Source organism: Pelobates fuscus, chromosome 1 (assembly GCF_036172605.1).
Source record: "Pelobates fuscus isolate aPelFus1 chromosome 1, aPelFus1.pri, whole genome shotgun sequence".
In the NCBI taxonomy this organism is placed as follows: domain Eukaryota; kingdom Metazoa; phylum Chordata; class Amphibia; order Anura; family Pelobatidae; genus Pelobates; species Pelobates fuscus.
In genome coordinates this window covers 294516232-294538731 of record NC_086317.1, presented here as the reverse complement: position 1 = coordinate 294538731, position 22500 = coordinate 294516232, and positions in this window count along the sequence as shown.

Here is a 22500-nt window from a genome sequence, read left to right as displayed (position 1 = left end):
AAGAACACAAAAATCAAATAAAGCAAAATAATAAATACATCTACAAAAGGTAATGATACAAAATTTACATATGTACGAAACAGTTAAATAACCTAAATAGATTTTTCTTCATGTGATGCTGACACGTTACGTCAAAGAGTGAAAATGTAACATAAAGTGTGTAGCAGGCCCTGAGTAACCCGAATGGCTACCCCGACTATCAATGAACTAAGAGACCCATCTTCCCCAGTAACTGGACGACACACAGTTCCAGGGGTGCAACAACAACTTTATTGGCCACACTCTGCTTTATACTTTTCCCATGCAAGGGGTGGATCACATATAATGACAATGTCCCCTCCCAGGGTCTTCCCCCTCCCAAGGGTTGCCTAACTGAACCGAAAGCCTAGTCCCTTTGTCCCCTGTTCACACCACTCAGTTTCCCCTCCCAGGGCCCTCCAACTCCCAGGGGTCCCCTGATGGAAACAGAACTCCAGACCCTTTGTCTCTTGTTCCCGCCACTTATCTTCAGGGTTTCCCACCTCAGGTGGCCAGGGAGTCTTTATCCCATGAGCCTCTGTACCTGAGAGTCCCCGCAGGGGAGAGCTTCCTGCCTCCAGGACTCCCAGTCACAGAAAGCCCACCAAACCATTGTCCCAACAGAGTATCCCCATAACAGCAACCGTCTCTGTTCACGGGGCCCCTGGGTGAAACCATGCAAGGGAAGCATATCCTTTCGGGACAAGAACGCTCCCCCTGGCCAGCGTTTGCCTGTACGAATGGCGGCCACCTAGGGAAGCGCTCATTAATAACTTCCCTTGCGGTTTCACACTTATGTTGCCAACGTTCTACTAGAATGGTATGAACACTTCAAGGGCGCTGGGGAGGTACTCGTTCAAAGCCGATCGAGGTGGAAAGCAATCTGCGAATGCTTCTCTTGAATGGCATTCGTTTAACCTTTGCATTTTGTGGTTTTCACATCTCGTTGACTAGGTGCGAACATTCTAATGAGGTGTGAACATTGCAAACAAACATTCTAAATGGGGTATCGAGGTTGTCCCTGTTCAGGAGGCGAACAGAACTCGTTTGTATGGGGACTCCCAAACAGGGGGTAGGTAAACCACAAGAAAACACACAATATAGGGAAAATTATGGGGAATGACATACAGCAAATCATTAACAGGCAGCAGTCCTGCCACAAAGTGCATATGTCTATTAAACTAAGTAAAGTGTTCTGTAAATCTCAAATAAATATGCACTTATCACACTCTCCACTTATACAACCTCCAATTTCACTGAAACTGTAGCTGATCCAACAACTGTGCTTGTTGGATAAGTTCAGTTTGCCAGGAGCTGTGGTTGTATGGTTTTGAAGATATAGTTAAACCAAATCACTCTTCAATAATGTAATGAAAAGTAAGAGAAAAAAGGCAGCCTTGTAGTGGCATGATAGTTGGGGATGCAAACTTACCATCTCTAATTGAACGTTGTATGTATTAATGATGATATAAAATTTATGAAAAGTGATTAACTCAAAGATTATACTATAATTTAAGCTGGGCCCTCTTTACCTCTTGTCTCTGTTAATTTTTATATGTCAGTTGTCGAATATCCCCATTCTATAATTCTAAAGTGCTGTTGCATATGTTGGCGCTATAAAATGATAATAATAGTAATACAATTAAAGGAGACTGCACTCACCAGGCTACTAATGTGCATTAAATCCAGGGAAGGCCAGTTAAATTGATAGCAAAACAGCGGCTTTATTGGAGCAGAGACGCAGCAACATTTTGACCCAACCGGGTTGACAAAGACCCGGTTGGATCGAAACATTGCTGTGTGTTTGCTTCAATAAAGTTGCTGTTTTGCTATCAATAATAATAATAATAGTAATAATCTTAGTCAAGCAGATATTAGATAAGCTTGCTTTCTAAACCAGAAGATTTTGGCAATTTCTACTGAACCCCAGTGCTCCCTTGCTAATCAATGTGGTTTTATGGATTAGCTCCCTTGCTAATCAATGTGGTTGAATTATATACAGTTTTCGATGAACAACAGCTTTTATTGGTGGCACAAATTATATATGCACATGAGAAGTACATCTATGTGGGGTGAATTCAAATTAGAAGGATTACTAGGCTTAGCAAGGAAGTCAGCTAGCTGCCAGTAGAAATCTTCCAATCAAACAGGGAAAGAGAATAAGGCAACTTAACGGAAACGGTGTACCATTTAATCTTGGTATCAACTCTCTAGTTTTATGATAATACTTTTCCACTCATCTATCCCATGAATATATATTATTAAATGATGCTTTTGAATTTTACCTCAATACCTTGGCTTTCAGATTGCATTACGTAACATATACCACCCACTGCCAACTCAAACAATAAGCAAAAAGTTGAATGGTCTGAAAATTCTTAGTTTACTTTTTAAGAAGCTGAGTTTTGCATTTTGATATTTGATTTATAATTCAACGTGTTGACATAATAAATTATTCAATAACTTTTATTTTTCATCAGTATCCTGTCTTTTTTAATGTGGTAATTCGATATTTCTAAAAAAATGTGTTAAAAAAAAACTGATGACATCATTAGTTATACAGCCAGTTTCCAAGGAAACCAGGTAGGGGGTTTTGATGCCATATCATGTGATAGGGAGGGTTAATATTAATATAGCTCCAAATGTTCCTATTGAATGATTGTGGTCCCAGCACGATGTATCAGAATATCAACAAGAAAATATACTCTTTATTTAACCCCTTCAGGACCGGCCTGTTTTTGCGATGTTTGTACGTTAAGGACCAGAGCAGTTTTAACACTTTTGTGGTGTTTGTGTTTAGCTGTAATTTTCCGCTCTCTCATTTACGGTTCCCATACAAGTTATATATTGTTTTTTTCAGGACAAAAGGGGCTTTCTTTACATACCATTATTTGTATTATGTCCAATATTGTATTTAAAAAAAATAATAAAATATGGTGAAAAATTTAAAAAAAAAACATGTTTTTGGACTTTTACTTGAAAAATCTTTTACTTATCTACAAAAGCTAATGAAAAAAACTGCTAAATAGATTCAAAATTTTGTCCCGAGTTTAAAAACACCCAGTGTTTACATGCTTTATTGCTTTTTTTTGCAAGTTATAGGCCTATAAATACAAGTAGGAAATTGCTGTTTCAATATATATATATTTTAAATGTATCAATAGTGACCTTGTAACACCGTTATCTGTCATAAATCCCCGAAACACACCTAACATGTACATATTTTTTTAAAGTAGACAACCCAGGGTATTCAAAATTGGGTATGTCCAGTTTTTTTTAGTAGCCACTTAGTCACAAACACTGGCCAAAGTTAGCATTTATATTTGTTTGTGTGTTAAAAATGCAAGAAACGCTTACTTTGGCCGGTGTTTGTGACTAAGTGGCTACTAAAAAAGGCTGAACATACCCCATTTGCAATACCTTGGGTTGTCTTCTTTTGCAAATGGTATGCCATCATGGGGCTAATTCTCATTCCTTGGCTACCATACGCTCTCAAAGGCAACCTAACCAATCCGACAAATTTCAATTAAAAAAAAAGTAAAATCAAGCCTTATATTTGACCCTGTAACTTTCACAAACACTATAAAACCTCTACATGTGGGGTACTGTTATACTCAGGAGACTTCGCTGAACACAAATATTAGTGTATCAGAACAGTAAAATGTATCACAGCAATAATATCCTCAGTGAAAGTGCTGTTTGTGTGTGAAAAATGCAAAAAACTTCACTTTCACTGACAATATCATCGCTGTGATATGTTTTACTGTTTTGAAACACTAATATTTGTGTTCAGCGAAGTCTCCCGAGAAAAACAGTACCCCCATGTACAGGTTTTAGGGTGTCATAGAAAGTTACAGGGTTAAACACAGTGCTAGCAAATTAAATTATCTGGACTTTCGGCCTGGGATGGCAGGCAGGTCCCTCAAATTGCAATCATTAAAATTACTTAATTAGGTAAAAATATTACATAAATACACATGTAGAATTTTAATATATATACATATTTATATATTTGACGTCTACGTGTATATTTATGAAATTATTTATGTAATTATGTATATGGACATATGTATATTTCGTATTGTTTTTATTTATTTATTTATACATAGATATATATATCATTACATTCTAAGTATATTTTGATATAAATATATATATATATATCAAAATACTGTTAGAATAAAATTGCATATATAAATATTTTTTTATAATTATTAAAAATTATTTTTTTTTTTTTGTTATTTATTTTTATTAACATATTATTTGTATTTTATAATAATATATATATACCATATATATAGCAATTATATATATTGTATATATTCGTGTGTAATTTAAATATAAGTGTATTTTTATATTAATATACGTATATATAAATATAAAAATACACTTATGACATTATATATATGATACATATACATATATTATATATAGATATAATACATGTATATATATCATATATATATATATACACATATTATTATTTTTTTTTTTACACTGATTTAACACTGTTTTTTTTTAACTTTATTTTTTTGATTTTTCACTTGCAGGGAGACTGCCTGTCAGCACAGACAGTCCCCCTGCAGGCAGATACACAGACCCCTATTGCGGTCATGTGATCGAGTGATCACATGGCCGTGGGGTCCTGATCTGCCGAGGGGGGACTGCCCGGGCAGACAGGCAACCCCCCTGGACCGGGTGGAGCACTGATCGCCGCCGTGGGACCGACGGCGATCAGGTAAGTAGCCCCAGACCGTTATGACGGTTCAGGACCGTCAGCGGTCCAAACGCACGTTTTACCGCTGACGGTCCTGAACCGTCAGCGGTCCTTAAAGGGTTAAAGGTGGGTATGTCTTGCAGTCACAGATAAGCTTTGCTACCTTTCTGACTATACACAAATCACAAGCTGTTTACATTAAAAGGTCCCCATGATTTGTTTCATTACATTTGTCAACCTGTCAACAGTGAATATATATATTTTTAATTTCTATTTCATTTGCATATTATGTATAGTTTAAACAATAGTTGTGGCCTGTAGCAAAAATAAAGTCTGGGTACTCAAGTTTAACACTTTTCGGCCCTGCTATTGAACCTTAATCAAGCCATAACATTACTCAAAGACATAACATTTATTTAAAGTGCCACAATATTTATAATCATAACAGTAATCACAATTATTAACACTTGTGTAATTGATTTGGATGCGCCCTCTGAAAGTGCGGAAACGGCATGTATATCACCTTTTACTACACTAATCCGAACAAAAATCACTTTAGGTATTCAAAACTCAAATATATTGAGGTGTGCATCCAAAACAACATTAACAACCGATTCCCATAAAGTGAAATTTCATAAAATATAATAATTCCAGCCTGTAAAATAACAGTTCATTGCAATGAATACATCTTTTAAACCCCAAGGGACGTAAGCCGTGTCCACTGCATCAAATAGAGTGTGAACTGACATAGGACATGCATGTCAACTAAACATGGATTGAGAAAAGTAACTGCCTACGCTGCCTCTAAGTGGAGATTACAGACTTTAGAGTGCCGTCTTAACGCCATGGCATCCACGGGTACAATGCAAGACAAAAACAAAATTAAAATATACACAGGCACTAAAATATTGAATCATACATATATGTAGTGAGGGAAAAATAATTGGATCCCCCGTTGATTGTAGACATTTGCCCACTGACAAAGAAATGATCAGTGTATACCTTTAATGGTAGGTGTATTTTAACAGTGAGAGACAGAATAACAAAAGAAAAAAAAAGCACGTCAAAAAAGTTATAAATTGATTTGCATGTCAATGAGCGAAATTAGGTCAAAGTAAATGAATTAGAAAAATTTTCAAAGTCGATTCTGTTTTCAGTTCAGCTATTTTGCCCTCGAAAATCACTGTGAATTCACTTTGAAACCCTGACAATTCTCACTTTAGTGAATAGCCCTGAATATGTTTTATTAGAGGATCTTAGCAGATTAACGTTGCCATTTAAAGCAACTATATTTCTTTACATTCTTTAGGCAGTTCCGCTATGATGGGCCTTCATGGATAGTCAGAAGTTATATATTATACAGCTACATTAATTCATAATAGAAAAGAGACACACATAATGACAAACGTTTGAAACAAAGAATATTAATAAGTTTAAATCGTGTATAATTTTGTGTAAAATATATTTAAAAAGCTTCTAGATTCTTCTGAAATGGATTACTAAACGAATAGTTTGTAGATCTTGTATGTTTATTTCTTTTTGCTGAGAGTAAATGTTATAGCTAAACAGCTAAATACACGTTTCCCTACCCCCAAATGAATGCATTGTTTGAATACTTGAAATGGGCATTTATACACAAAGGTCTCCATTTCATTGCTTGACATGTAAAAACACGATGGCTAATCGAAGAGATCTTTTTTTCTAACCACAGTCCAGCAAACAAAGGACAGATTAAATTGCTGCTTCAGGGCATTCATCTCTTGTCAAACTCTTAAAGGGAATATTTTGAGAAAAACGTTCACTATTTGAGGAGTGCATTGCAACACACAGAGATAGAAAGGTGAAGGAAGAAAAAACATCTGGTTCACATGCTTCTGTGACTCTAGTTATGATCACTCCATTCTTGGGCTTGTAGATATTAAACTGTGAATTGCCAGTTCACAGCATAGTCACATTTAGGCTTATTAACTAAATGGAATAACAATATGCAATCTTGTTGTTTAGTGATGTCGCAAACATAAAATTTTCCGTTCGCGAGTGGCGAATGCGAACTTCCGCAAATGTTCGCGAACGGGCGAACCGGGCGAACCGCCATAGACTTCAATAGGCAGGCGAATTTTAAAACCCACAAGTTTCAAGGGGACTAACACCTGGACTGTGGCATGCCGGAGGGGGATCTATGGCAAAACTCCCATGGAAAATTACATAGTTGATGCAGAGTCTGGTTTTAATCCACAAAGGGCATAAATCACCTAACATTCCTAAATTGTTTGGAATAACATGCTTTAAAACATCAGGCAGGGCCGCCATCAGGGGGTGACAGCCATAACGGTTGTAGCGGCGGAACTGCCGTCGGTGCAGTTGCACCGGCGCCCGCACGCTGATGGGGCCCATCGGGTGGCCCATGCACTTACGGCCACCCGATGGGCCCCATATCTTCAGGGGCCCGGTCAGCGCTGCGGCCGTGGTATAGCGCGACCGGGCCCCTTTTAAAAAAAAAATGCCGCCGCAGCGCAAGTGCTGGTCACTTCCTCCCAGCTCACTCCGCGCGGGAGGAGTGCTCGGCCCGAGATGAAGAGGGAGAGCCAGCCGACTGCCAGTCCCATCAGCCCCAGCCAGCCACCCTCCTGCAAAGACAAGGTAAGAAACAGGAGGGTGGCTGGAAAATGGTCCGTATGTCTGTCTTTCTGTCTGTCTGTATGTCTGTATGTATGTCTGTCTGTCTGTGTGTATGTCTGTCTGTGTGTATGTCTGTCTGTGTGTATGTATGTCTGTGTGTATGTATGTCTGTGTGTATGTATGTCTGTATGTATGTCTGTCTGTCTGTATGTCTGTCTGTGTGTATGTCTGTCTGTGTGTATGTCTGTCTGTGTGTGTGTGTGTGTTTGTCTGTATGTCTGTCTGTATGTATGTCTGTCTGTGTGTATGTCTGTCTGTGTGTATGTCTGTCTGTCTGTATGTCTGTCTGTCTGTATGTCTGTCTGTGTGTCTGTGTGTATGTCTGTGTGTATGTCTGTGTGTATGTCTGTCTGTATGTCTGTCTGTGTGTATGTCTATCTGTGTGTATGTCTGTCTGTGTGTGTGTGTATGTCTGTGTGTGTGTATGTCTGTCTGTGTGTATGTCTGTGTGTATGTTTGTCTGTATGTCTGTCTGTATGTTTGCCTGTCTGTGTGTATGTCTGTCTGTCTGTTTGTATGTCTGTCTGTGTGTATGTCTGTCTGTGTGCATGTCTGTCTGTCTGTCTGTGTGTCTGTATGTATGTCTGTCTGTCTGTATGTCTGTCTGTGTGTATGTATGTATGTATGTCTGCATGTCATTATGAATGTGTGTATGTCTGTCTGTCTGTATGAATGTATGTCTGTATGCATGTATGTCTATCTGTATGCATGTCATTATGTGTGTATGAATGTCAGTGTATGTATGTCTGCATGTCATTATGAATGTGTGTATGTATGGATGTCAGTGTCTGTATGAATGTATGTATGCCAGTATGAATGTATGTATGTAACTATGTATGTCTGTATGTATGTCTGTATGCATGTCTGTATGTCTGTATGCATGTATGTCTATCTGTATGCATGTCATTATGTGTGTATGAATGTCAGTGTATGTATGTCTACATGTCATTATAAATGTGTGTATGTATGTTTGTATGAATGTATGTCTGTATGTCATTATGAATGTGTGTATGTCTTTTTGTATGACTGTATGTATTAATGTATGTCTGTATGTCATTATGAATGTGTGTATGTATGGATGTCAGTGTCTGTATGAATGTATGTCTGTATGTATGTCTGTATGCACGTATGTATGCATGCATGTCTATCTGTATGCATGTCATTATGTGTGTCTGAATGTCAGTGTATGTATGTCTGCATGTCAATATGAATGTGTGTATGTCAGTATGAATGTATGTCTGTATGTCATTATGAATGTGTCTGTGTCTGTATGTCCTTATGCATGTGTGTCTGTATGTATGTTAGTATGTGTCTGTCACTATGTAAGCCTGTGTGTCTGTATATGTGTTTATGTCTCAGTATGTGTGTGTCAGTATGTATGCCTATATGCGTATCAGTATGTGTGTCTGTTAGTATGTATCAGTGTGTGTGTGTGTGTGTGTGTGTATCTGTGTCCTTTTGTATCAGTGAATGTGTTTGTGTCTGTGTGTGTATTCCTGTGGGCGGGATTTGGAGGCGGTCTCTGTGGGCGGTTTTGGAGGCGGGCCCCCAGGGGCCCAGACCCTGAGCTCAGTTAGGGGCCCCAAAATTTCTGGTGGCGGCCCTGACATCAGGTATGATGTTGGATCGATCAGGTAGTGTAAGGGTTATGCCCGCTTCACAGTGACAGACCAAACTCCCCGTTTAACGCACCGCAAACAACCGCAAACAGTCCATTTGCACAACCGCAAACTCCCCATTTGCACAAGGTTGGATATCAAGCTAGCCATGTCCCGTTCCTTGTCCTCACTGATGTCATTGAAGGTCTCTTCCTCCACCCAGCCACGTACAACACCAAGGGTCCCCGAAAGGTGACAAGCCCCCTGTATTTTTTTTTTTTAAATGTACACTACTGTTACACCAGATATGAGTTGCACTGGTGTGACACTGTGCCCTGGCAGGCCCTGAAATGCACACGTGTGAAGGAAACTGACTGCTATTATTTCACAGTCAAATTTCTAGTTTTTTTTTTAATGTACACTACTGTTACACCAGATATGAGTTGCACTGGTGTGACACTGTGCCCTGGCAGGCCCTGAAACGCACACGTGTGAAGGACACTGACTGCTATTATATTACAGTCAAAATAGTTGTTTTTTTTTTTTTTTTTAAATGCAAGCTATTGTGACACCAGATATGAGTGGTGGCACTGGGCAAGTGGGCACAGTATACGCTGTGAGTCTGACACACACGCTGGCAGGCAAGCAACTGCAATTAGATTACACAGAAAAAGAAAGCAGACTGATGTTCTAGCCCTAAAAAGGGCTTTTTGGGGTGCTGTCCTTACAGCAGAGATCAGATGAGTCCTTCAGGACTGTAGTGGACACTGAATACACTAGCCTAGCTATCGATTTCCCTATTAAATCAGCAGCAGCTACACTGTCCCACCTCTCACTAAGAATGCAGCTTCCGGGGGGCGGGGCCTAGCTGTCATGGAGGAAAGACGCACCTCATGTGAGCTCCCTCAATATCTCACTTTAAGCAGCTATCAACAAGCGAATTTCACTCCTACCTGACCGACCCTTAATAGCGGTCAGCAACTCGACAGAGTCTTACTTACCTCTGCGTGGCAAGTGTGGCCTGGTGCTCACCGACCGGGAGAGGCGGCCGATCTCCCGATCCTGGGATGCCCAGGAGCAGCTACTTTCCGGCAGGAGCTCCGTTACCCCCCCTCGGTCCGGTGGGGGTTATCCCGGTCCACCCCTGAGAGGCTGTCTGGAGCTAATGGACGCACAGAGCACAGCCGCCCAGGCTGACATACTCATCTGCGACTCTCCCAATATGGCGGCAGCCGCGTGTCCTCCTGGTACCAGCAAAGCATGGCAGGATATTGAGTCTCAGCTGGACAGGCTCTTTAATCAATTTTGGAAGCAAATAACAAGCAGGAAGCCCCAACAAGCTCCACCACAGCCCCCAAAAAGCTCCACCACAGCTAAGCGAAGCAGTCCCCATTAAAATCCACCAACGCAAAAGGCGTCGAAGACAGGAACGGAGGCACAAACAGAAATGCAGAGCCTGCCCCACGTCAAGCACTCGCCTCCACCTTAAGCCACCACAATCCCGCACCGGACGTGAAGCACCACCGGGACAGATCCGACCACCCGACAAAACAATCTTCCACCACCTCAAGCCGCGAACCCGGCACTCAGCCAGAGACTTGCCTTTGTTGTTCCAGGTATCAGGGACTCCCAGGGTCTGCACCTGGCTCCCAGAAGGGATCGGATGAGCACACGCAGTAAACAGCAGCCTGCCAAGCATGTCCCACTATAGCCGATCCTACACATCATGCCTTTGATCACATGAACTGCTCTCTGCACATTAACTAATCGTAAAGTAGCAAGCGTTTAAACATGTCATTATTTCACCTCCTAAAGAGTTTATTGTCGTAGTTCCTTACATGTCTATACCTTAACCGTTCATGTATTATGTTATTCACTAGTCTCATCTCATAGGGCGACTCACACTTGATTTATAACTAGTGGTGGAGCTGCTGATATAAATACACAGTTGGTAACATGCAAGCTACACCCTAAACATGACAGCCATCTTTCACAACAATGTACTGCTATATACTCATACCCTCAGTGCAACTAGCCATGATATACACACGTTCAGCCTTGCATGCTCAAATATAACACACTTCTGTCTAAAAAAAAAAAAAAAGAATACAAAAAAAAAGAATGCAGCTTCCGAATGAATCTAAAATGGATGCTGTCCAGGAGGTGGGAGGGTCTGATGCTGATTGGCTGGAATGTGCCTGCTGACTGTGAGGTACAGGGTCAAAGTTTACTCAATGAAGATGAATAGGGGGCGGACCAAACATCGCATATGTTCGCCAGGAACTATTCGCCAGCGAACTATTCGGGACATCTCTAGTCAGGATAGATGCCTCTGGAATGGGAGGTACGGGTTGAGATGGTACGCTCACCAGTGTCTCAGGGGCCAAATAAGCATTTCTGGACAAAAGTGTCTGATGGGCCTGGGCAATCTGGTCCATACGGTGATCCTGTTCTTAAAATCTTGCCTCATAGGAGGCCATTTGCTGTCCTAAACCTGCGGGGCCCATGGTCCTATCATAATGTCATGTCGTAATACCCCAACAAGCAGATTTTAGGATAGCAAGGGACAAGACTAGGATATAACTTATTACCTGGACTTAGAATGGCCAGACTAAACGTCAGACAGAGATAAAGCGTAATCAGAAACGAGACGAGGTCATGGTAACAGAGAGACTACGAAAACGAGAACAAGCCAGAGTCAGGTAGATGGTAATCAGTCACATGGGCAAACAAGACAGTAAAGGGTTAAAGATAAATTCAGAGTCAAGAACAAAGCCATGGTCAATACCAAAATAAACAAAATAGATCAAGGAACGCACTAAAGGGTACTGACACAGAAACCACGATAGGACAAAGTGGATAGGGCTAGAGAAGTTTAAATATCCTTTAACATTTGATTGGCCCACGTCATGCCTACGCCCCCAAAACGTTCGTTTGTGGGGGTGCTGGAATGACGTGGGCCGATGGGAGCCTGAATCCACTTTTGGCTCCCACTGCCCCTTTAAGAGCGAGCTTGTGACTCGAGCAGTGCTCCTAGTGCCAGGCAGGCCACGTGACCGATCACTGCAGTCAGTGCACGCGGCTAAGTCAGAAGAGGAGATCAAGCCACATACGGCTCGTGTGGAGGCAGGAGAGATCCAGCCACGCGCGGCTCAAGCTTAGGAGCCAGGTCGGTTCCATGATAAGGTAAATACAGCCACAACCACTTATCCCAATCACACACCTTTCCTAAAGTCCTATCCCATTAAAAGCATATTACCGCGTATTTTATAAAACAGATAGACCCCCTACTTCATCCAGGTTACCGATCGATGGTTCGATATTCTGAGCCCTCTCTGATTTACTGTACACGACTATTCTATATTACCACAAATTTTATATAGCATTTTATGTTTGTTTGAGACCACCTTAAAAATATTGGATATCGCTAAAAATCATGATCACTATATACTTTCTCTACAAACCTCTAAAACGAACCAAACTACTCATCCATCCGCTATACCACTTTATCCCACCTAGAACTAGTGCCCAGTTAAAATACTTGACTCTTACTTACCCACACTCAGTCATGCCACACACATTTCACCACTACTCTCACTGAATCCCTCTGACTACGGCTAAATTCATCTGTTACATCAGAACACTACTCTTAAGATTGGGTTGTATCCATGTCTCGGGTCTTTCATTTAGAATAGGGGCAGCTTCGGTCTCCTTCAACACTGACACTCCAGTGCATATTATTAAAAGATTGGGCAGATGGAAATCCTCAGTCTACAACCGATATATTCCTCATCCCGAGAAAGAAATGAGGAAAGCTTTTAAAAGTTTGGCTTTGTAAATTTTATGCAATAAGTGTGTTTTTCTTTAATACCTTTTCACCCTCTTTGCATGAACCCGATTTACATATATTACTAATATGTTTCTGAACATATATATTATATTATTCACTCACTCACTCACTCACTCTCTGGGACGGCCTAAGACATCATGCTGCCTAGGTCCAACGATAAATGACTATGGGGGATAATGTATAATAAACACAGGTTACTGGCTATGGGAGGGATAATGTATAATAAACACAGGTTACTGGCTATGGGAGGGATAATTTATAATAAACACAGGTTACTGGCTATGGGAGGGATGATGTATAATAAACACAGGTTACTGGCTATGGGAGGATAATGTATAATAAACACAGGTCATTGGCTATGGGGGGGATAATGTATAATAAACACAGGTTACTGGCTATGGGAGGATAATGTATAATAAACACAGGTTACTGGCTATGGGAGGGATAATGTATAATAAACACAGGTTACTGGCTATGGGGGGATAATGTATAATAAACACAGGTTACTGGCTATGGGAGGGATACTGTATAATAAACACAGGTTACTGGCTATGGGAGGGATAATGTATAATAAACACAGGTTACTGGCTATGTGGGGATAATGTATAATAAACACAGGTTACTGGCTATGGAGGGATAATGTATAATAAACACAGGTTACTGGCTATGGAAGGATAATGTATAATAAACACAGGTTACTGGCTATGGGGGGGATAATGTATAATAAACACAGGTTACTGGCTATGGGAGGATAATGTATTATAAACACAGGTTACTGGCTATGGCAGATAATGTATAATAAACACAGGTTACTGGTTGTGGGGGGATAATGTATAATAAACACAGGTTACTGTCTATGGGAGGATAATGTATAATAAACACAGGTTACTGGCTATGGGAGGATAATGTATAATAAACACAGGTTACTGGCTATGGGGAGGATAATGTATAATAAACACAGGTTACTGGCTATGGGAGGATAATGTATAATAAACACAGGTTACTGGCTATGGGGAGGATAATGTATAATAAACACAGGTTGCTGGCTATGGGAGGATAATGTATAAAAAACACAGGTTACTGGCTATGGGGTGATAATGTATAATAAACACAGGTTACTGGCTATGGGGGGGGTAATGTATAATAAACAGAGGGTACTGGCTATGGGGGATAATGTATAATAAACACAGGTTACTGGCTATGGAGGATAATGTATAATAAACACAAACACACACACAAAAAAAAGAAGAATGCAGCTTAAGAATTAATCTAAATTGTATGCTGTCTAGGAGGTGGTAGGGTCTGGAAGGGAGGGTCTGCTGCTGATTGGCTGGAATGTGTATGCTGACTGTGAGGTACAGGGTCAAAGTTTACTCAATGATGACGAATAGGGGGCGGACCGAACATCGCATATGTTCGCCATCCGTGGTGAACGCGAACAAGCTATGTTCGCCAGGAACTATTCGCCAGCGAACCGTTCGGGACATCACTATTGTTGTTTTATCCTAACTTTGTCCTAAATTGTTAAATTACCCCTATCCATAGTTCAGTGAGTTATCATTTCAAAAGCAAGAGTGTTAGTGGTTGTCATTATCTGTCCCTGGTATTAGAGTTAGAAAAAAAAAAAAAATTATGATGTTCAAAAGATTCCCTTTGTTCATTTATCAAAATTATACACTAAACTAAGAAAAGAACATAGGTGAAGCATTAATTTGTTCATCCTTACAGCAGCACACTCGTTTTTGAGTGTTTTTCATATAAAGATTGAATCTTTCATTGAAAACGGAACGCAATCAAAAGATATTGTAAGAGAATCTAGGCTAAGTGTGGCAATGTGCAGGACATCTGTTACTATTTCTTGATATCTGTCTGTCTGTCAGTCTGTCTCTGATTTTGTTGGTACAGTTCTTAAAAATAATATTTATTAGTGTAAATGGAACATTTGATGTTTGTATCAGAATCACTACATAGTGTAAATATACAGTGAGAATGTACCATATATATTTTTCTGTTACCAAGCTACGGGACTGTGGGAATGACTGTATTATACCTAGGCTGTTTAATATAGTCAGAGACAATAGTGACTTTGAACGCCATCAATTTTAATGTACCTTGATCACTCTCCATGAGGTTGCAGTGTGAGGTATAAGAACAGCAATCTTATTGCCTATTAAACATTTCACTTTGCTATATGTAATAAGACACAGTCATTAGCAAGGCGGCATGTGGGCAGCTATGCTGATTTCCAGCTACCGTACACGGTGTGCTTATGCGAATAATTGATGTAATCCACATTGTAGAACTGTCAATCTGCCATACGGTACAAATAATAAAACCATTGCAAAATCACATATGATGTATTCATTTCTTATGTTAAAACCTCTTATGGGTAAGAATTCAGCAAGACTCTTTTTTGAAAGTAAAATAACTGTTCTGAGCTATGTGTTGCCAAATATATTCAGGAAGTGAGTGACTACTCCCTTGTGAGACAGCCTTTAAGTCGTTCTTTTGAAAAAGCTCATGCAGAGGAGGAAGTGAAACACTATCATCCATTTTTTTCTGTTATTTGTAGCCAAAGTATATTTTTGCTAAAGCAAGTAAACAGACATTTGGTCACTAAATGGGATTTAGCTTTGTCTATCTGATTAGCCTAAAATTCAATCAAGTACCCTTGACTTGATAGCATTTTATATGTGGACTGTATTTTTTACTGTATTATTACTTTTAGACATACAAAATTGCTCATCAGAAGGTTAATCTAGGATGCATAGGCAACCTTAGGCACTCCAGATATTTTGGACTACACCTCCCGCGATGCTTTGCCAGCATTATGGGTGTCAGAGAATTATGGGGGATGCAGTACACAACATCTGTAGTGCCGAAGGTTGCCTATCCCTGATTTAGGTTAATCTATGACTAAATGTTGCTGAGTAATGTTGAAAACTATATTAACAACCTCAGTTTTGGATAATAACACACTAGTCACATGATGCCACAAAAAGCGCAGGCCCCATGGCCAATCACTGCAGTGGTGCCATAACCTGAACGTTTTTTTTCTTAAAACAGCTATCAGTGGTGGGTTGGGCAAGCTATAAAGAATATTTAAACAGTCCAAGTGGACTAAAATAAATTATACCATTATTTTTTATAACGCATTGTTCGTTTTTAATCTATTTACATCTTACATGAGGGAACTAGATGCGAAGCATTAACAGCAAGTATAGAATTGCCTATGGTCTAAGGCAGAGTATCTCTCTCTTAGTGAATAGTAAATTGTATATAAGTATGTTTTTTACAACTATAGTCTTGGAAAAAAAATTAGATATCATAGACTATGTTATTTATAAACTGTACCAACATATTATTTTCATAGATTTATATTATTTTGAAATTTCTCCTATTTCCTTCTAGTGTCATTGACACTTTTGCATTGTGGGGCAGACACAAAGTTTGACATAATATTTAGTAAGAGTTACTTGTGAATGTTGTGACCTAAAGAAGAAGTATCAAAATAATGAATGACCTTAAAAGGTAACTTACAAGTTATTTTAAATTTAAGGATGACTATTTAAGATTGGAATATATATGCATATTTACTATGAAAGACATGGTTTCCTATCAAAATCATTTAGTTACAAAAATGTTGCAATCAACACAGAACGTTTTACACAACATGTTTGGACAATAATGCATAGTTCATCATTTACATTCCAATCAGGCAACTCACTGTTGAGCTTGTTATTCCAAAACCTTGACCTTTGTGTTACGCTGTCAGCAGATATGCATTTTGAATGTGATGTTTTAGAAAAGTAAAGTACTTTGAAGTATATTATTTTTGGTTTTTTTAATTGAGCATTTTTTAATTAAGCATTTTCTCAACCAATTCACTTTACCACACTCTACACTCTAAGAGATTATGAATATATTCATTTTAACTAAACACTTAGAGATATTGTTTTGCATGTGTGAAGTAATTAGGATTTATACAGGAGTTTTATTTCAAGACACTGAGGCTCATATTGTGTGTACCTCTTTACAAAACAGCAGCAAAGACAACCAATTGGAACAAAACTATCAGAACATATGACCTTGCATACTCCACCTCTTTATAAACCACTCCTGTATAATCCCAGAAAACACCCCATCTTCCTCTTTATTTGCTGCTCTCTTGGATGCAAGATATGTATTGACATCACATGCTCTCGTATCTTTTGTTTGCTGTTGTGTTTTTTTCTTTGCTCTCTGATTCTGTTTTCTTTCTGTGCTCTCTTCATGTTTCCCTTTGTTTCCTCCTGCCTTCTCTGACCCAATTTTGGGGCTTGTATTCACAAAGCAAAGCCTTTTGTGCTTTTTTTTAATTAAATCAAAATTTTAAAGGGAAACAAGGATTGCTTTGCGGATGAAATATAGGATCAAAATTGTAAGACCTCAAATTATTAATTTAAGGAGGAGCACAGTTATTGTTTGAAAAATTGAAAAATAATGAGAAAAAAAATTTGAACAAATTAGAATACCAATCACAGATGGAAATCAGAGGTTATATAAATAATTGTAATAACTTTAAGATAAATGATAAAATTTGGACACGCTGGTACAAAATAGAGAATGTAGTATTTCTTGTGAAAATGTATACCCCAAAAATGTGCTAGTTTTACATGTTTAGTAGACATGTTCTCACCTGCCAGATATAGGAGATATAGGACCTCCATTAAAGTAATAATTAACCCACATACTGCCAACGGATTCTAACTATTTACCCGATGGCTGCTATCGCTACCGTCAGACAAATTTTCATCTTTTTTTTTTAGCAGACTCAGAGTTGAAATTTGAGAGCCTGGATTTTACACACTCGGTTTGAAATTTAGTCGTCCGGCTTTGATCAGCCTGACTAAAATCCAGACCAAATTCAGGCCAATTTGGGGCCTGAATTACAAAATGTGGACATGAATTCCTTCAACAACTTCCAGATTTTTCAGTCTGAAAGGCCCCATATGCAGCCAAATGGTTTAGCTCCATTTGGATGTATATCTATGTATATCATCCTACATTTATGTAAGATGCTGCCCCTACAGTCTCACAGTTACAATTTCTCATGTTTAGAGATTAAATTACTTTATTTCAGCAACCCTAGCAGCATCTCCCCTGGTTTTCAATAATATAGCCTCTTTAATGCCCTCTGAAAATATATATCCACTTAGCTCTGCATCATGTCTACTTCAGGGCTTGAAGGTGGGTCTGGGTCCTTATTATTTCCCAACTCAGAGCCATGAAGTAGCTAATTATGGCATAAGCATTGACCCTTGCCAGCAGTCTCCAGTGTGAGATAACACAAACATTGAAAACAAAACTGTGATACACGGGATCATAACTTCATCAATATCCACTAGTGGAGAGTGTGTACCACTACATGTTTTTACAACCGGAGCTTGTATTATAGTCTCAGTAAATGTGAGTGAGCACTTGTGAACTTTATGTTGTATGTCATTTACTCTTTGTGTTATATACTACACTATCAGTATTGTTTCTCTTTTTTTTCTGCTAATGCACCTTATAAGAAATGATTTCACCACAGAAGATTTGAAATCATCAGAAGAACATTAGAACAAATTATTTTACATGTTATTCTGGTTTGCCTGTTGTTTTTCTATTTTATCCTGGTTTATCTGCTGCTTTTATATCTATTTGCTTTACTTTGTTGTCATTGGAGCTCTTTTTTGTGGCCATGTCTTGATGTACAACAATCAAAATAGACAAGAAAAAGCCTAAATTGCTTTAAGAGCCCTACGACAAGATCACAGTCCAGTGGAGGACTATGCCACTCAGTGTAAACGATTTGTTATAGACACCCTCTAGAAGGAAATTGGCCTAATTAATTAATTCCGTCTGGGATCATCAAATATAAAAAGTATGACTTTGCTCACTCCTGAATGAGCCACTAGAAGCCTTTATGTTACATGCAATACAACTCGATTGCAGTCCATGAGAAAGACACCAGGAGAAAGTGTCTATTGTACCATCAACACACAAACATTAAAAAAACATTCAAGGAGGTATTGTTGTCACCACCTCCCCTGCCACGGGCAAAGAACCCATGCAGGTCGGCATGACCCACGGTTAATTACCCGCAGAGGAATTGCAGAGAAGAATGTGCAATAACCTGTGTCTGTACATAATAAAATTATGTTTCTTAAAAATGGGAATATATTCTATTTGAAACAACCATATGTCCAAAAATGTTTCCATAATAGTAATAATAATAATAATAATACGGTCAAAACAGCAAAACATCCAGTTTCTGCAGAGCACAATACATTATAAAATATAAATTACAGGTCATCCTACAATGTGTGGGGGTGGAGGATGAAGGCAGAATAACCAGATGGCAGGTCATGTCAAAGCAATCTGAAAGCATAAAAGGTCACAGAGTGGGACAAGAAAGATAAAATCTTAATATGGACATTAAATTAGTAGAATAAGGCCCAAAGGATCTGGATAGAGTTCTGACTATAACCTTAAACATAGCATTTGTTGGCAAAGAAAGATAGACATGAAATATAATATGAACAATCAAATTTCGGAAAAAACAGAATAACATTAGGCTGTTTTGTGATGCATTCCATCTGGGATACGTTACTATATGTTGTTAGAAGGAGGCTCTGTCATGTATATAGGGAGACATCTTGATTGTCTTTAAATCTGTCACACTCAGGTTATTGCATATATCTCAGAGGGTACTGTAAAATTAGTGTAGCCTAAGAGAGGTTATGATAGACATCTAACCCACAAAATCTAAGGCAGTGCAGATTAACTATAATTAGCATTGATTACTATTTATATAGTGCCAACATAATCGGCAGCGCTTTACATGGGATATGAAGAAGACCTTGAGCTTGCAATCTATGCTATGGTGTCCCCAATTACTTTGATTTATCAATCCAAGTTTGAAATAAAAAAATAAATAAATATTTTGCTGAAGAATTTAAGTTCATACACAGTACTTAAAACATTAAAGAGTGAATGTAGTGATACAAAATGTAAATAAAGCACGCAGCAAAAACAACTGTGCATAATCCTCTTATATACACCTTTAAATGTCAAACAACTCAAAACAGTAAAGGTGGAGCGTAAAAACAATAGGACATAAAAGTACCTAATATACTAGTGTATTGTATGACTGTGTCTTGATAAAAATGTATACAATATAAAATAAGAAAAAAAAATAACACAAAATAGTGCGATACTGCAAACAAAAATATTCATGATGTTAATTTTGAACTTACATAAATAGAGCTCTCTGGAACATAGCTCTAAGGTTCTAAGGCTGGGACATGGCTCTAAGGTTCTAAGGCACTAAGGATGTAAGTGTCTTTTTGAGGATACACCACTCCTTCTGGATGGATAATTACACTGGATGATCTCCTCAATAGGCACAAAAAGGGAGAAAAACTGATAGTGCAGATGGTATTCATTATTATATATATATAAGGTGGTAATGAAAATTACTCACATGGATCAGAGCCTTTGTGCATCAGCTCTGATGTATGGTGCAGTGTGCCAGTTTCGGGTTGACACCTCACGGATGGACCTGGTAAACGCACAGCTGTAGATAGGTTTAGGACAGGATAATGTTCCATCATCATTGATTCTGCATCCAGTAAATAAGCAAACATTGAACAATATGAAAACAGTTAAGCAAATAAACAATGATATGTAAATCAGCATATACTTCATAGAATATCTAGAATGGGTTAGTCCTTGATGAATCCCATCTGTTTACTAAAATGTTTATTGGTTTATTTAAGTAAGCACACAAACACGGCACGCACATTGATACAAATGTGGTGCTACATTTTTTAGAGAGTTTTTTGTTTTGTAATTTAAAATCCATGTTATATAATAAGAACCTTCCAAATGAGTAATTTCTGCAAACCATTAGAAAGCAGTTTTATTAAAAAAAATGTTTTCTATACATTCCTCTGTACTGCGTATTTCCAACAATACAACAATAAGAGAACACCTACTAAATGTATTTTTAAGATGTGCCTATAATTTAGTTTATTTACATTTTTTGTTGCTTCTAAGTTTCTTTTTGCGTGCTGTGCTTTAAAATCGTGCCCCAGGCCTCCATAATAACAGCTGCTCTATTTTGTACAGTATGTAAATGTTTGCTTCCCATTGTGCTTGAAAATCAGATTTAACTGAGGTATTGTAACATATAATTGACATTCAGAGCTTGGTTTCAAATTTTTTTTATACCTAGAGATTTTATGGAATGCTAAGGTAATTATACAGTTGTATGGTTATCTACTAATATAATTATTTCAAGACAGACACTCAGAAAAGGAATGTTTTAAATGTTTTTCTTGTGTCAATGTACAATGTACAATGGAGCTAAAAGTCACGAAATGATGAAAAAAAGATATTTGTCTTCTTTGGCAAAACTCAAACATTTTTGTGAGAATTTCAAGAGGGTGATGTCAGTGAACTGCTGTGTGCCACATGATGATTCATATTTTCAAAATTTGCTGTGATGTTCTTACTGTATTTGTCCTCAAGTACAAAACCTTTTAAATAAAACCCGTACATCTGTCACTTAAAGGGACACAGCAGACCCATAAAGCTCTTCAGCTTGTTGAAGTGATTTATGTGTGAAGAATGTGTCCTCTCTTTTTTATTTTACAAAAAGTGAACATTTCAATAGGCACTTTGATAAGTTAACCTTATCACACTCCATGACTGGCATTTAGACAACCAGTCAGTCCTTTTACTTCCTGGTATGTTTAGCTCAGTGGAACTAAACTCAAGATGCAGCAATTGCTCAGAACACATGTCTTGCCAGACTTCTCATTGAACTGCATTGGGAAATCTATGATTAAACAACCACAGGAAGCCTGGGCTGGGTTAGAAGGGAGAGACTTGCAAAGACCGCAGACAATGAAATTAAGCTGTTTTTAGATATACAGGTGGTCCTCACTTTGTGACCTACTCGCTTTACCACTGCTCGACTTACGACCGGCTCTCTAGTGTGGGGATTCGAGGAATTTCCCAAGCTAAAGAGCTGGTCTAGAACATAGATTTCAGAGATCCCCTGTGCTACTGAGTTAATGTATGTTCACAGAATTTCCCCCGAACATAGCTTCCCTGGATTCCTTGCACTAGTGAGCTAAAGTATGTTCGGAGAACTTTCCCTTAACAGATATTCCTTTAACAGAGATTCCTGCATTATTGAACTGGTCTATGTTTGGTGAAATTCCCCTGAACATAGACTTGCTCTCTAGCGCATGCTTGCTAACGCAACCTCACTTACCGACCAATTAGTTTAGCAACCAAGTCGTAAGAATGGAACCCAGTCGGTAAGTGAGGACTGTCTGTACCCCCAATGAAAAAATGCTAAATTAAATGCAAGCATTTTTGCATGAGGGGCATACCTACTAAACACAGTATTTTTATAATGTTTGTATTTAGGATGCGGAGTGTCCCTTTAAATGTACTGTATATGTTTTGTTATACAGGCAAACCTTACACATTTTTTTTTCAGGTGTTATTCACTAAACGGGATATTATGACTAACAGATAAAGCAAGTAGGAAAAGTAGGAGTTACTTTTCCAGATTTTCTATTTTGTCCTAAAACCATTAA